This window comes from Mustela putorius, unplaced genomic scaffold (genome assembly GCF_011764305.1).
Source record: "Mustela putorius furo isolate JIRA1106 unplaced genomic scaffold, ASM1176430v1.1 tig00002080_pilon_pilon_pilon, whole genome shotgun sequence".
In the NCBI taxonomy this organism is placed as follows: Eukaryota; Metazoa; Chordata; class Mammalia; order Carnivora; family Mustelidae; genus Mustela; species Mustela putorius.
Window position 1 is genome coordinate 56,383 of NW_025421943.1, and position 12,485 is coordinate 68,867.

General features: G+C 44.9%; 1 pseudogene; it reads left to right on the forward strand.

Annotated features, from left to right (window-relative positions):
* Positions 1 to 1,997: 1,997 nt before the first annotated feature.
* On the forward strand, positions 1,998 to 11,971 carry LOC123394242 (annotated as a pseudogene).
* The last annotated feature ends 514 nt before the right edge of the window (positions 11,972 to 12,485 follow it).

The window sequence follows — 12,485 nt, forward strand, 5'->3', positions numbered from 1 at the left end:
TGCCACAGCCCTCAAAGTTTTCTGGGTTTGGTTTTTAACTATTTAAATATAGTATGATTAATTTTTTGTTTATTTGTTTTTTTTTTATCCTACCCGATGTTTTCTGAGCATCTTGATTTAACTTACTATCTTTCATTAATTTAGGAGAATTCTTGGTCATTATTTGATTCTCTTTTTTTCTTCTGGGATTCTAATGACATGGATGATAGCCTCTTTGATATTGCCCTTCAGCTCTTGGGTATTCTTTTCTATTCACTCTTTCTTTTTGAGCTTTGTGTCTCTGCTGAGTGATTTCTACGGATCTATATTCAAATTTACTCTTTATTTCCTCAGCTGCATTGAGTCTACTGATGAGCATTCTCTGAGAAAGCATTCTTCATCCTTGTTACCATGTTTTTCACTTCCAGCATTCCATTTCCTCTTCTCAATTTACAAATCTCTAGTGAAATTTTTTTTAAAGATTTTATTTATTTATTTGACAGACAGAGATCACAAGTAGGCAGAGAAGCAGGCAGAGAGAGAGAGATAGAAGGAAGCAGGCTCTCTGCTGAGCAGAGAGCCCGATGTGGGGCTCGATCCCAGGACCCTGGGATCATGACCTGAGCCGAAGGCTGAGGCTTTAACCCACTGAGCCACCCAGGCGCCCCTCTAGTGAAATTTTTCATCTGTTCATCTTGCCAACCTTTTCCACTAAAGTCTTTAATATTAATCATAGCTATCAGAACTTCTCTCTCTGATAGTTCCAATGTCTGGGTCACATTAGAGCCAGGTTTCTTGATTACTTTATCTCTTGATAGCTTTTTTTTCTTGCTTCTTTGTCTCATAATTTTTGGTTGAAATTGGACATTTTAATTTAGAACTGTAGACACCAATAAATAGTATTTGTGTGAGGAAATGGGCATACACCTGTTTTAGCTAGGCATTTAGTGTGGGGATTGGGTCAATGTACTAAGGAATTAAGCTGTGTTGGGGTTTTGCTGTTGCTATGGCCATCCTTGAGGAATGACAGAGTTTAGAATTTTCTAATGTTGCTTTGCAGTCAGAGTAGGAGTTGGCTTACCAGAGGATTTTCCTCCATGCTTCTGTTGGACCCTCAGTTTAGGCTTGAGCCTGCACATAAGAGAGGTTTTCACCTGTCACTCTTGCCCTTGCCCTAGCAGTAGGTTGTTGTTATTGATACTTGGAAATTACTAGCATGCTGCAGGCTAGGGGTTGGGTGATGGGAGCTAGAGAGCTTTTTCTTGTTCCAGTTCATTAGTTCATCTTAGACAAATGCTGTGCCCCTGAGTCTCAGAGATGGGGCCTTCTTGATGATCTTGCCCCTCTCCAGTGATAGAAGCTCTCTAAAAGTCTGGCCCCAGTATATTTTTTTGCTCCTTCCAGGGGTGAAGGATTTCCTTCTTTTTCCATTCCTTAGAAGTACTCTATCTCAACTGGTGCTCTCAGAATGACGGGGCTTCTGCTTTGTTCCCAGTGGTGGAGGCTCTTGCTGGGAGAGCAGATGGGGAGAAGGATCCAGGTAAGGTTTGTGTGTTTTCCACAGTGCCACTCCTTCCAGCCTCAGACCTCCACCACAAGAGAGGCTTTCTCTGGTCTTGCACCTACCCTCAGTCCTTCTTGTGAGCATTTGGTGAGATCCATGAAGAAGAGCCTGCAAGTGGATACAAATTCCCATTGGGTTTGTGGCTCCCAGGGCTTTTGTTTCTCATGCTAGCCCACACCAGGCTTCTAGCAGTTCATTATATTTTTAGATGACTTCTCACCAGCTTGTATGAGGCCTGGTGTCCACCCAAAGAAGCTGGGTTTGCATCCTGTCTTTCCTTAGAGGAGCCTGACTTTCCTAACATTTCAGGCCATTTGGTTGCCCTGTGAGCTTTACTCTAGGATAGGTTCCAAAAAGGTTAACATTTTGTAAATTATACAGCTTTGTTTTGTTTTAAGGCTTATTAAACACTCTTTACAGCTTTCCACATCTTTGGGCATATTTTTATTTACTGACTTCAAGGCCTGAGATTTAAGTTTGCTGCTTCATTTGAGTGCAGTTAAATTCTGATTCTCAAGTGAACTAGCATTAAAAGCATGGCTAATGTCCTTGCAGAAACTTGGGGACTGTGGCAGCCGTGGAGCCAATGTAGTACCACGTGTGGGGATGGTGTCAGAGAGCGACGCTGCGTGTGCCTGTCTTCCTTCCCCTCCAGACCTGGGTGCCCTGGAATGTCCTCGGAGAACTCCCTGTGTTCCCTGGAGGAGTGTGCTGGTAGGTACCTTCTTTCTTTGGGAATCTTTCCCCAGAGGGACTGTTGAATCTATGCCCGCCTGAAAATCAGCAACCTGAATTCACTGACACTCTCTTAGTACTGCTGACTTTACTAAGACTGTGTTCATTAGTGTGTCTCTGACTGGGAGTATCTCGTCAGTGAGATGACAGGGGATTGACCAATGTGGAAGATAAGGCAATGAGAGGCAAATTCTCTAAATTAAAGATTCAGACATCTGAAAACATTTTTAAAAATACGAGCAGGGTCATTCTGAACTCTAGATCTGACATATTATCAATGTCTGTATTGATTAGGTCCCTAGCCTTCGGTACTGCCTCTTGTTCTTTTTTTTGTGTTGAATTTTTCCGTCTTGTCATTTTGTCCAGATAAGAGTATATGAAGGAGCAAGTAAAATACTAAAAGGGTGGCAACAACCCCAGGAAAATATGCTTTAACCAAATTAGAAGAGATCTAAATTGTGAGTGGGGAGAAAGGGGATAAAAAGAGGTTCAACAAGGAAGAAAGAAAAAAAAAAGAAAAAAGAAAAAAAAATAAAAGAAAAGAATTAAGAAAAAGAAAACAAATAAGAAAAATATAAAAAAGAAAAAAATATATATATTAGATAAACTAGTTAAAAAACGTTAAAAAAGAAAAAGGTAAAAGTTAAAAAAAATTTAACCAGAAGGCGAGAAAAAAAAAAAACTAAAAGTGAAAAAGAAAAAAATCAAATTAACTGCAAGACTAAAAAAAAATCACAGGGAAAAAGCCATGAGATCCGTGCTTTGCTTTCTCCTCCTCTGGAATTCTGCTGCTCTCCTTGGTATTGAAACCGCACTCCTTGGTAGGTGAACTTGGTCTGGGCTGAATTTCTTGTTGATCTTCTGGGGGAGGGGCCTGGTGTAGTGATTCTCAAGTGTCTTTGCCCCAGGCCGAATTGCACTGCCCTTATCAGGGGCCGGGGTGAGTAATCCCCTCTGGTTTGCTTTCAGGAGCTTTTGTTCCCTGAGCACTTTCCATAGAGTTCCAGAGGACGGGGAATACAAATGGCGGCCTCCTGGTCTCCGGCCGGCCCCGGAGTAGCCGAGAGCCCAGGGCCCCACTCCTCAGTGCGCCCTCATAGAACTGCCCTATGACCCAGCAATTGCACTACTGGGTATTTACCCTAAAGATACAAACATAGTGATCCAAAGGGGCACGTGCACCCGAATGTTTATAGCAGCAATGTCCACAATAGCCAAACCTAGATGTCCATCAACAGATGAATGGATCAAGAAGATGTGGTATATATACACAATGGAATACTAGGCAGCCATCAAAAGAAATGAAATCTTGCCATTTGTGACAACATGGATGGAACTAGAGCGTATCATGCTTAGCGAAATAAGTCAAGCAGAGAAAGACAACTATCATATGATCTCCCTGATATGAGGAAGTGGTGATGCAACATGGGGGCTTAAGTGCGTAGGAGAAGAATCAATGAAACAAGATGGGATTGGGAGGGAGACAAACCAAAAGTGACTCTTAATCTCACAAAACAAACTGAGGGTTGCTGGGGGGAGGGGGTTTGGGAGAAGGGGGTGGGATTATGGACATTGGGGAGGGTATGTGCTTTGGTGAGTGCTGTGAAGTGTGTAAACCTGGTGATTCACAGACCTGTACCCCTGGGGATAAAAATATATGTTTATAAAAAATAAAAAATTAAAAAAAAAAATATGAGCAGGGGGATGATCATTTCTTCCTAAGATATTTTTTGTTTTCTTTTTGTTTTCTTATTTATCCTTCCTTTACTTCTCCCCACCAAAATTGCAGAAGAACATATCATCTCAGAGAAGCCTGAGGGGACTACGTAGACCGTTATTTGTCAAAATGGGGCAAGTCACGCCATCTTATCTTCTGAAGGCCCTATGTTTACTACCCCTACCTAGGGAGGAGAAGGTGCGGAGATTTCTTCTTGTCATCACCTAGAAAGTGGCCTTTCCTTCATCCTTTCAACATCTTGAAGGCACTCAGTAGGTGCTCCGTGAGTATTTGATGTAAATGGTTTATAGATGTGATGCTGACATGGCTTCGTTTGGTTTGCTTCAGCTTATGGAGTTGAATTCCATTCATCTGCTACAGGTCACAGTAATAAGGATCCTTGCTCTTCCCACATACCATCTCACCAACTGATCGATAGCCAGTCCCCGCAGTTAATTTGCTGGCCTTTGCTCTGTTCCTGACCCTTAGATAAAGTCCTCTGTCACTTCTTCCGCTCTCCAATTCGAGGTTAGAAAACCGTCCCTAGTTCCTTGTCCGTTGGGGTCTGGAGGAGTCAGATGTTGTTTTGTGTTTGGATCTCAGAGCATCTTTTAGCCAAAACTACCTGGCAGCAACATCTTGGCCAGTGTCCCTGCCTGTGGCCTAGGAAGTGCATTCTTTCTAGCTCATTTTTCCAGCCAGTGCTGTAGGCCTTGTTCCCTTCATTCCAGCATCCTGAGGGTGTTCCTTCTTCTGTTTTTCATCAGACTCGGGCTCTTCTGCTAGCCCTCAGTCTGTTCTGCTTCTTTCATAATCCCTTGACCACACCCTGAATCTCTTTTTCCTCTGGTTATATGTCATATTATTTTCTAAGGCTCTTTTCTCCATCTACTCTTCGTTCAGAAGTCTCCCTCACTTTCACAGCTCCTTTCTTGGGTATAACTACCTTCACATACACCCATTCCTCTCAATTCTGGGATGTCATGTTGTGTTAAGGTATTCCATCTAGGGCACCTGGGTGGCTCAGTTGGTTACCCGTCTGCCTTCAGCTCCACTTCTGATCTCAGGGTCCTGAGATCAAGTCCCACATTGGGCTCCCTGGTCAGCAGGGAGTTTGCTTCTCCCTCTGTATCCCCTGCCCCAATTTGAGCTCTCTCTCTCTGAAAAATAAATAAAATCTTTTAAAAAAGATATTCCATCTAGAGTTCTATAATGAATGAATGAATGAATGCAATGCAATTGAATTTGGTCAATTGTCCCTGACTTCTACTGTATCTTTAGAAATGACAACAATATCAACCTTTTATTGACCATCTGCTATGTGCTAACACTTTAAATACATTATCTCACTTATTTGGGACACTGTCGCATAGAGAGGGTAACTGACCTGTCCAATATCAACAAGCTAGAAAGCAGAGGACTAGATCTGACCCATACTAAGCTACCTATCTTAAATATCTTGCCTTTCTAAACAGGCCAGTTTAATTTTCTGGAAGCATCCACACCCCAGAATTAATAATAATTTTTGAGGGTATGTGAAATTATTTCATGTTCTGATGTCCTAATTCTTTAATACTCAATGGGAACTAGAAAGTTATATATTATAAATTAGCAAAATGTTAAGTGCTATAGGCATGCCTACTTCTAATGTAAGTGGTCCTTAGAGTTATGTTTACGTGGATAAAAATGATCATTTCTTCCAAGTGTTCTTCTCCCTATTTAATATATTTCACAGTCTTTGGAAATGTTAAAATCTGTTCTCAGGCTTCTTAGCATCAATAAATCTCCTTTACTTCAGGTGAAGGAGGGAGTCGATGAAGCAGAGGGCTAAGGTCAGCAGCTCTCAGTCTTTTCTCCAGCCATGTTTTTGAGGAGCCAGCCACAGTGAAGGCTAACAGCTGAGTAAAGAGGTCCACCATGCACAGGTACATTGCTGCTTCCCATGGACATAAGCCACCACTGCACATGGAAGAAGTGACAAGTCAGGAAACAAATCTTTCACCATCCAATGGTATTCACTTGGTTGCAAGTTGGGAGTTTTGTTTGTCTTTGAAAGAATGTCTGCATCGAGTTTTATGTTAGTTTGACCATCTTATTCAAACAGGAGTGGGAGAATCCATCGCCATTACACCCACATTCCATCCGGTGGGATATTGACCATTTTGTCATTCCCTTTTTCAATGAGTTAACCTAACATCTATCGGATACCAACTGTGTATAAGTTATTGCGACTGGGGCTAGGAATATCTAGATAAGACATGTTCCTGTCTGGAAGGTGCTTATGACATAGTTGCTCAGCAGGCATGTAAAAAGGCATAATATACAGCACAATGTAGAGCCTGCAGTGAGAAAGGTATCCACAGCTTGCTCGGGAAACTTGCAGGGGTGAAAATTCATGCTTGAAACACCTCCTTTCTTGGAGGTGGTGATATTTGAGCTTAAGTGTGAAAGCAGAATAGGTGCCACCTAGGTGAGCTAAGTGAGAAAGGGAACTTCAGCAAAGGGAACCATGGATAAAAGCACAGAAGAAGATGGCACATTAAGAGACCCAGAGAACTGAAATTAATGTGTCTAGAGCATAGTGCGCCAGGAGGTAGTGGTAAGAAATGAACTCCTGAAGGTGGCAGGAGTCAGATCCTGAGGGGCCTTGAAGGTTTGGCCTGTATTTCAGAGGGATGTCTCTCAGGGGTAGTGTGGAGAATACATCGGAAGGGCTAGGGGTGGCAGCAGCAAAGCCATTAAGTCTTTCAGCAACCCAGGTGAAAAATGAATGGCCGTAGGGATGCAGAGGAGACAAGGACTCAAAGACTCTGGATATGTTGAGTGATGAAGAGGGAAGAATTACAGGTGAAAACCAGGATTCTAGTACTGGCAACTGCATGGACACTTGTGCCATTTCCTTGAGATTGGATATATTGGATGAGGCACAGATTCTGGGGGAAAATTGATGAGTCTTGGGCATGTGGAGGTGAAGGTGTTGGTAGGACGTCAGTGGAGAGAGCAGAGCTAATGGACCCAGGTTGAGATCTAGATCTCCTTCCTCCAAAATTCCTCTTCTTCTCTCTGAAGGAGTACTATCATTGAAACCAAGAAGAGAAAAGGTCAGAGAAAGTGTTGGGCAGTAGCCTATACTGCAGAGGTCAAGGAATGTCCAGACCAAACTTCTTTGAATTTAGCTATTATGTGATTACTGACATTGGCAGAAGCCATTTCACTGGAATCCTGGAGGCAGTTTGCAGGAATCAGAGGTGATGTGGAAGCAGTAAGTCAGCAAATGCAGACTCCTTTTTCTGTAAGCTTGGCTAGGAAGACCAGGAACAAGATATGAGAGTTCTAGAAAGTTATTTTTAAAGTAAGAAGAGCTTGAACATGTTTCTCTGGAGCTGCATAGAGGTGAAGCTGGAGATCATTGGTACAGAGCATTGATCCCCCGGAGAAGGGTGACCTAGAGAGCACTTGGTAGACTTGCCTTTGTAGGAAGATACTTCTCCCACTAATTCCATAGGGAAAGAAGTGAATAGAAGTGTGGCTGATCCTAAGTTTATTGGGGAGAAGACAGCAGGAGGAGGAGGAGCTGGGAGAGGGGTACGCTTGCCTGATAGCTTCTGTTTTTTTTGTTTTTTGTTTTTTGTTTTTTGTTTGTTTGTTTGTTTGTTTTTGTGATCCAGTGGAATTCTGAGGAAGAGGGTAGGTAGAGTGCTTGGGGAAGTGGTGAAACATGTAGGGGATGGAAGCGAGTTGCTTAGGAAACCATTTAAAGATTTGCAGGTGGTCAGGTTAGGGGGCTGTCAGTATATAGAGGTCCTGGCCTGCATGGGTGTATTATTTTCTCCACCAGGTCTCAGGGCCTGGGTGCAGCAGCTAATAATTCACATGTCTTGTTAATCTAGGGATGGACTTTTGGTGTAGAGCAGGGAAAGGGGTATGTCTCAGTACTAGAGGTCAGACAGTTGAGCTTATTGGCAGGAGAATGGTTTGTGTGATGGATCGTGAGTGTGGGGTGAGTGTGAGAAGGATGAGTAAGTGAGAGAGGAGAATACTGCTCAAAAGTGAGCTATGAAGTTTAAGATTTTGGAAGAGAAGCAGTTGCAGACAATGGGAAGGTATGATATGTTGGATGGACAGGTAGGCCTGGCTAGGGGATGATGAGGAAGACTGAGACCCGGGTGCTAGAGACTGATGGCTGCCATGAGGTTGGGAGATGATAGTTTTGAGAGGGGAGTAGGTGGATGGTTTGAGTAGATGGCACGGGTATCAAAAGAGTAGAAGACACCTTGGATATTACCCTTAGTGACATATTTATGGATATATTTTTCCTCAGGCAAGGGAAACAAATGTAAAAATAAACAATTGGGACTGCACCCAAATAAAAAGTTTTTGCATAGCAGAGGAAACCGCCAACAACACAAAACGGCAACCTACTGATTGGAAGAAGATACTTGCAAATGATATGTCCAGTAAGGGGTTAATATCCAAAAAATATAAAGAGCTTTTCCAACTTAACACCACACAAGCAATCCAATTAAAAATGGGTGGAGGATATGAATAGACGGTTTTCCAGAGAAGACATAGGGATGGCCAACAGGCCGATGCAAAGGTGTTCAGCATCACTAATCATCAGGGAAGTGCAAATAAAAATGGCGATGAGATATCAACCTCACAGTAGTCAGAATGTCTAGTATGAAAAAGGCAGGAAATTATAAGTGTTGGTGAGGATGTAGAGAAAGGAGAACCCTTGCGCACTGTTGGTGGGAATGTAAATTGGTGCAAACACTGCAGAAAATAGTATGGAAGTTCTTCAGAAAGTTAAAAATGGAAATACCATATGATCTAGTAATCTGCAACTGGGTGTTTATTCCAAAATGAAAACACTAATCCTAAAAGATATATGCACCCCTACGCTTATTGCAGCATCATGTACAATAGCCAAGATATGGAAGCAACCCAAGTGCCCATCAATAGCTGAATGGATAAAGAAGAGATGGTGTAAACAGACAATGGAATATTGCCCAGCCATAGAAAGGATGAGACCTTGTCATATGCAACATCATAGATGGACCTAGAGGGTATTATGCGAAGTGAAGTAAGTCAGAAAGAGAAAGACAAATACCATATAATTTCATTGATTTGTGAAATCTAAAAACAGAGCAAAACAAATAAGAAACAGACTCTTAAACACAGAGAAAAAACTGGTGGTTGCCTGAACGAAGTAGGTGGGTTGGATGGGCAAAATAAAGGAGATTAGGAAGGACAAACTTAAAGTTACAAAATAAGTAAGTCATGGAGATGCAGTCAGTATATATAGACAGGTAGATAGATTTTTAAAGAATTAATTAAAATTAAGAGTGATTAATTAAAAGAGTTTTTATGTGGAGGTGAAAGAGTTAGTTGAAAATGGCAATCAGGACTGGGGAGAGTGAGGAACTGTCCCTGCTGCTGGTCCTGTTTGCTTAGAAACAAAGTATGTGTCACAGCTTCCACCCAAGAGGGTAGGCAATGGGGAGGTCATGGTCATGGACATGACACAGAGAACTGGTGCTGGTAAAACTGTGCAGGCAGGTGACTGGAAGGGCTCGCAAGGTGGACAGTGACAAGGAGGAAAGAGGAGAGGGTGGTAGCATCAGCTGGTCTCAGGTTCCCAGGTGTTTCAGTGGCAGGACAGGCTGGATCCCGGGTGGCATCTTGAGGCTTAATGAGACATTTTGATGACCCTGGACAAGCCAGTTGGAGAAAGCAGGGAAGAAAAAAAACAAATCAACGGTCCCATAGAAGGAAGCAAGTGGACTGGACAGCTGGAAACAGACTGGGAAACTGATGCTTCAACCCTCAGGAAATACAGTTCCTGGTTATTAAATGTGAGTTGCATTACATTACCTAAAGACTGATTTTCACCTATTAATTTCCCAAGATATAAAATTTAGGTACAATCTATCTGAATTACTTTGCATGTCAAGTTTTATACTTGGTAGAATTTCCCGCTGTGCATCTCAAAGTACATTGAACTAAAGCTATCCAGGTTTACCTTATCTTAGGCGAAAACCTTGATTTTACCAGGAAACTTTCCTTATGCTGCTGCTTGGTGGAACATTTGGGACACGTTGTCAGCAGGAGCTGGCGAGCCCAGGGGTCCCCCCACCCCGTCCCCGATCGTGGTTTAACTGCTCACCTCCTCTCTGTGGGTCCTGTGTTCTGGTCTGCTTTAAGCTGCCAGCAGGGACGCCTGCATAAGGCCAGAAATCCCGGTCCCTGTTTATTCTTTCTAGAACTGCCAGAGCATCAGAGCCAGCCTCTCCCAGCCATAAAACCACGCAGTGGAGCCCTACTAGAGAATACCCATCTGTTCTTTCTTTCCTGGTAGCTCTCCAGCCATCCAGCGCGTCTCCTCTTCAGCCCCAGGGCCCCGGGAAGTCCCAACAACGTCGTGAGGGTCACGGGCATTTCCCTGTGCTCGTTCATCATCGTCGCCACGGTGCTCATCACGCTGCGGCGGAAGTTCGGCCGCGCCCCCAAATGCAGCACCCCGGCTCGCCACAGCTCCATCCACTCCCCCAGCTTCCGGAAGAACTCGGACGAGGAGAACATCTGCGAGCTGAGCGAGCAGCGCGGGAGCTTCTCGGACGCGGGCGACGGGCCGGCGGGGGGCCCCGGGGACGCGGGCATCCCCCTGACCTACAGGCGCGGCGGGCCGCTGTCCGCGGAGGACGACGCCTCGGGCAGTGAGAGCGTGCAGTCCAACGCGCAGAAGATCATCCCGCCGCTGTTCAGCTACCGCCTCGCCCAGCAGCAGCTCAAGGAGATGAAGAAGAAGGGCCTGACGGAAACCACCAAGGTGTACCACGTGTCTCAGAGTCCCCTGACCGACACGGCCATCGACGCGGGCCACCGCCCCCCCTTTGGACCTGGAGGGCCCTGAAGAGACCGCGGCCAACAAGTTCCGGCTCAAATCCCCATTTGTGGAGCAGCAGGCGGCGGCCAGGCCCCCCTCCAGGCTGGACCTCCGGGTCTGTGCCGCCAGCTGCGCGGTCAGCCCCAGCCAGACCGTGATCCGCAAGTCGGCCTTGAGGCACGCGGGCGGCAGAGGGGCGCTGCCCGAGAGGAGCCACCCCAGGGGCTCCCACTTCAGGAGGACCGCGAGCTTCCACGAAGCCAGACAGGCCCGGCCGTTCCGGGAGCGGAGCATGTCCACCCTGACCCCCCGGCAGGCCCCGGCCTACGGTTCCAGGACGCGGACCTGGGACCAGGCGGAGGAGCGATCTCGGCCTCAGAGTCGAGGAGCTGCCCCGTCCCCTGAGAAACCGGACCATTTCCACGGGGCAGGTGCAACCAGAAGTCCATTAAGTCCTCCCCCTAAATCCTACAGCCTGGGGCAGCCCGCGAGGAAACCAGACCTGGGGGATTGTCAGGCAGGATTGACGGCCAGCGGTGAGAGAACGGAGCCGCACAGAGCCCGGAGGGGCCCGTCCCCCAGTCACAGGAGTGTCTCGAGGAAGCAGCCTTCTCCCACGGCCCCCAAAGAGAGCAACCAGAGGGTGAGCCCTCTGAGCCCTTCTCAGTGTAGGAAAGACAAGTGTCAGAGCTTCCCAGCCCAGCCTGAGTTCGCCTTCTATGACAATACGTCATTCGGCCTTACCGAGGCAGAGCAGAGGATGCTGGACCTCCCGGGCTATTTTGGGTCAAATGAAGAGGATGAAACCACAAGTACACTCAGCGTGGAGAAGCTGGTCATCTAGAACCAGATCAGCCTGAGACTTCACACAACTGGGGTCCTTTGCCTGGCTCCTGGTATCAGTGGCTCACAGTGTTCTATGGACTATATTATGTAGCTATTTGTACATGGGGGGGGGGTAACTCAAGTGTGCATATGTGTTTTAATTCATAAAGAAGAAGTTACTTAGCCTGAACTTTTCCCTTTGTTATCCCATTTCCCTTGGTTTATTACTAATAAGTACAATAGTAAAATTTAAAGAAGAGTGAAATAGGGCTCGGTCTCTCATGTGGGTATGAAAGAGGGCAAAGGTGACTTTAAGCATGAAGTGCTTTGAACACTTTCTTGGCAGTGTCCAACATGAAGTAAATTTGGGAGTCTCCACAACAGTAAGGCCTGGAACAAAGTTAACTTGCCAACAGAGCTCTGGATTATAATATACTAAATTATAAATACTTAAGAATTTAACTCCTACATGGGTAGTACTGAATGGCTTTCATGTTTAGCTGAAAGGCTGATTATATTCCAGGAGAACTTTTATGCCAGAGTTGGGTGATATCTTCTATTTTTTTTATGCAACAAAGAGTTCTGATGCCTTGACACAAAATTATATGAGTTAATTCAGTTTTGGAGAAATAATAAGAAGCTGATTGTTCAGGTAGTGAGTCATCTGAAGACCTAGCCATATACTCATAATTGTTTGGTGCAAAAAGTGTACATTTTAGAAAGGAAAGTATTATCTCCTGAGAGAATCAAATAGAACACGGACAGTGGATGCTGGCAAA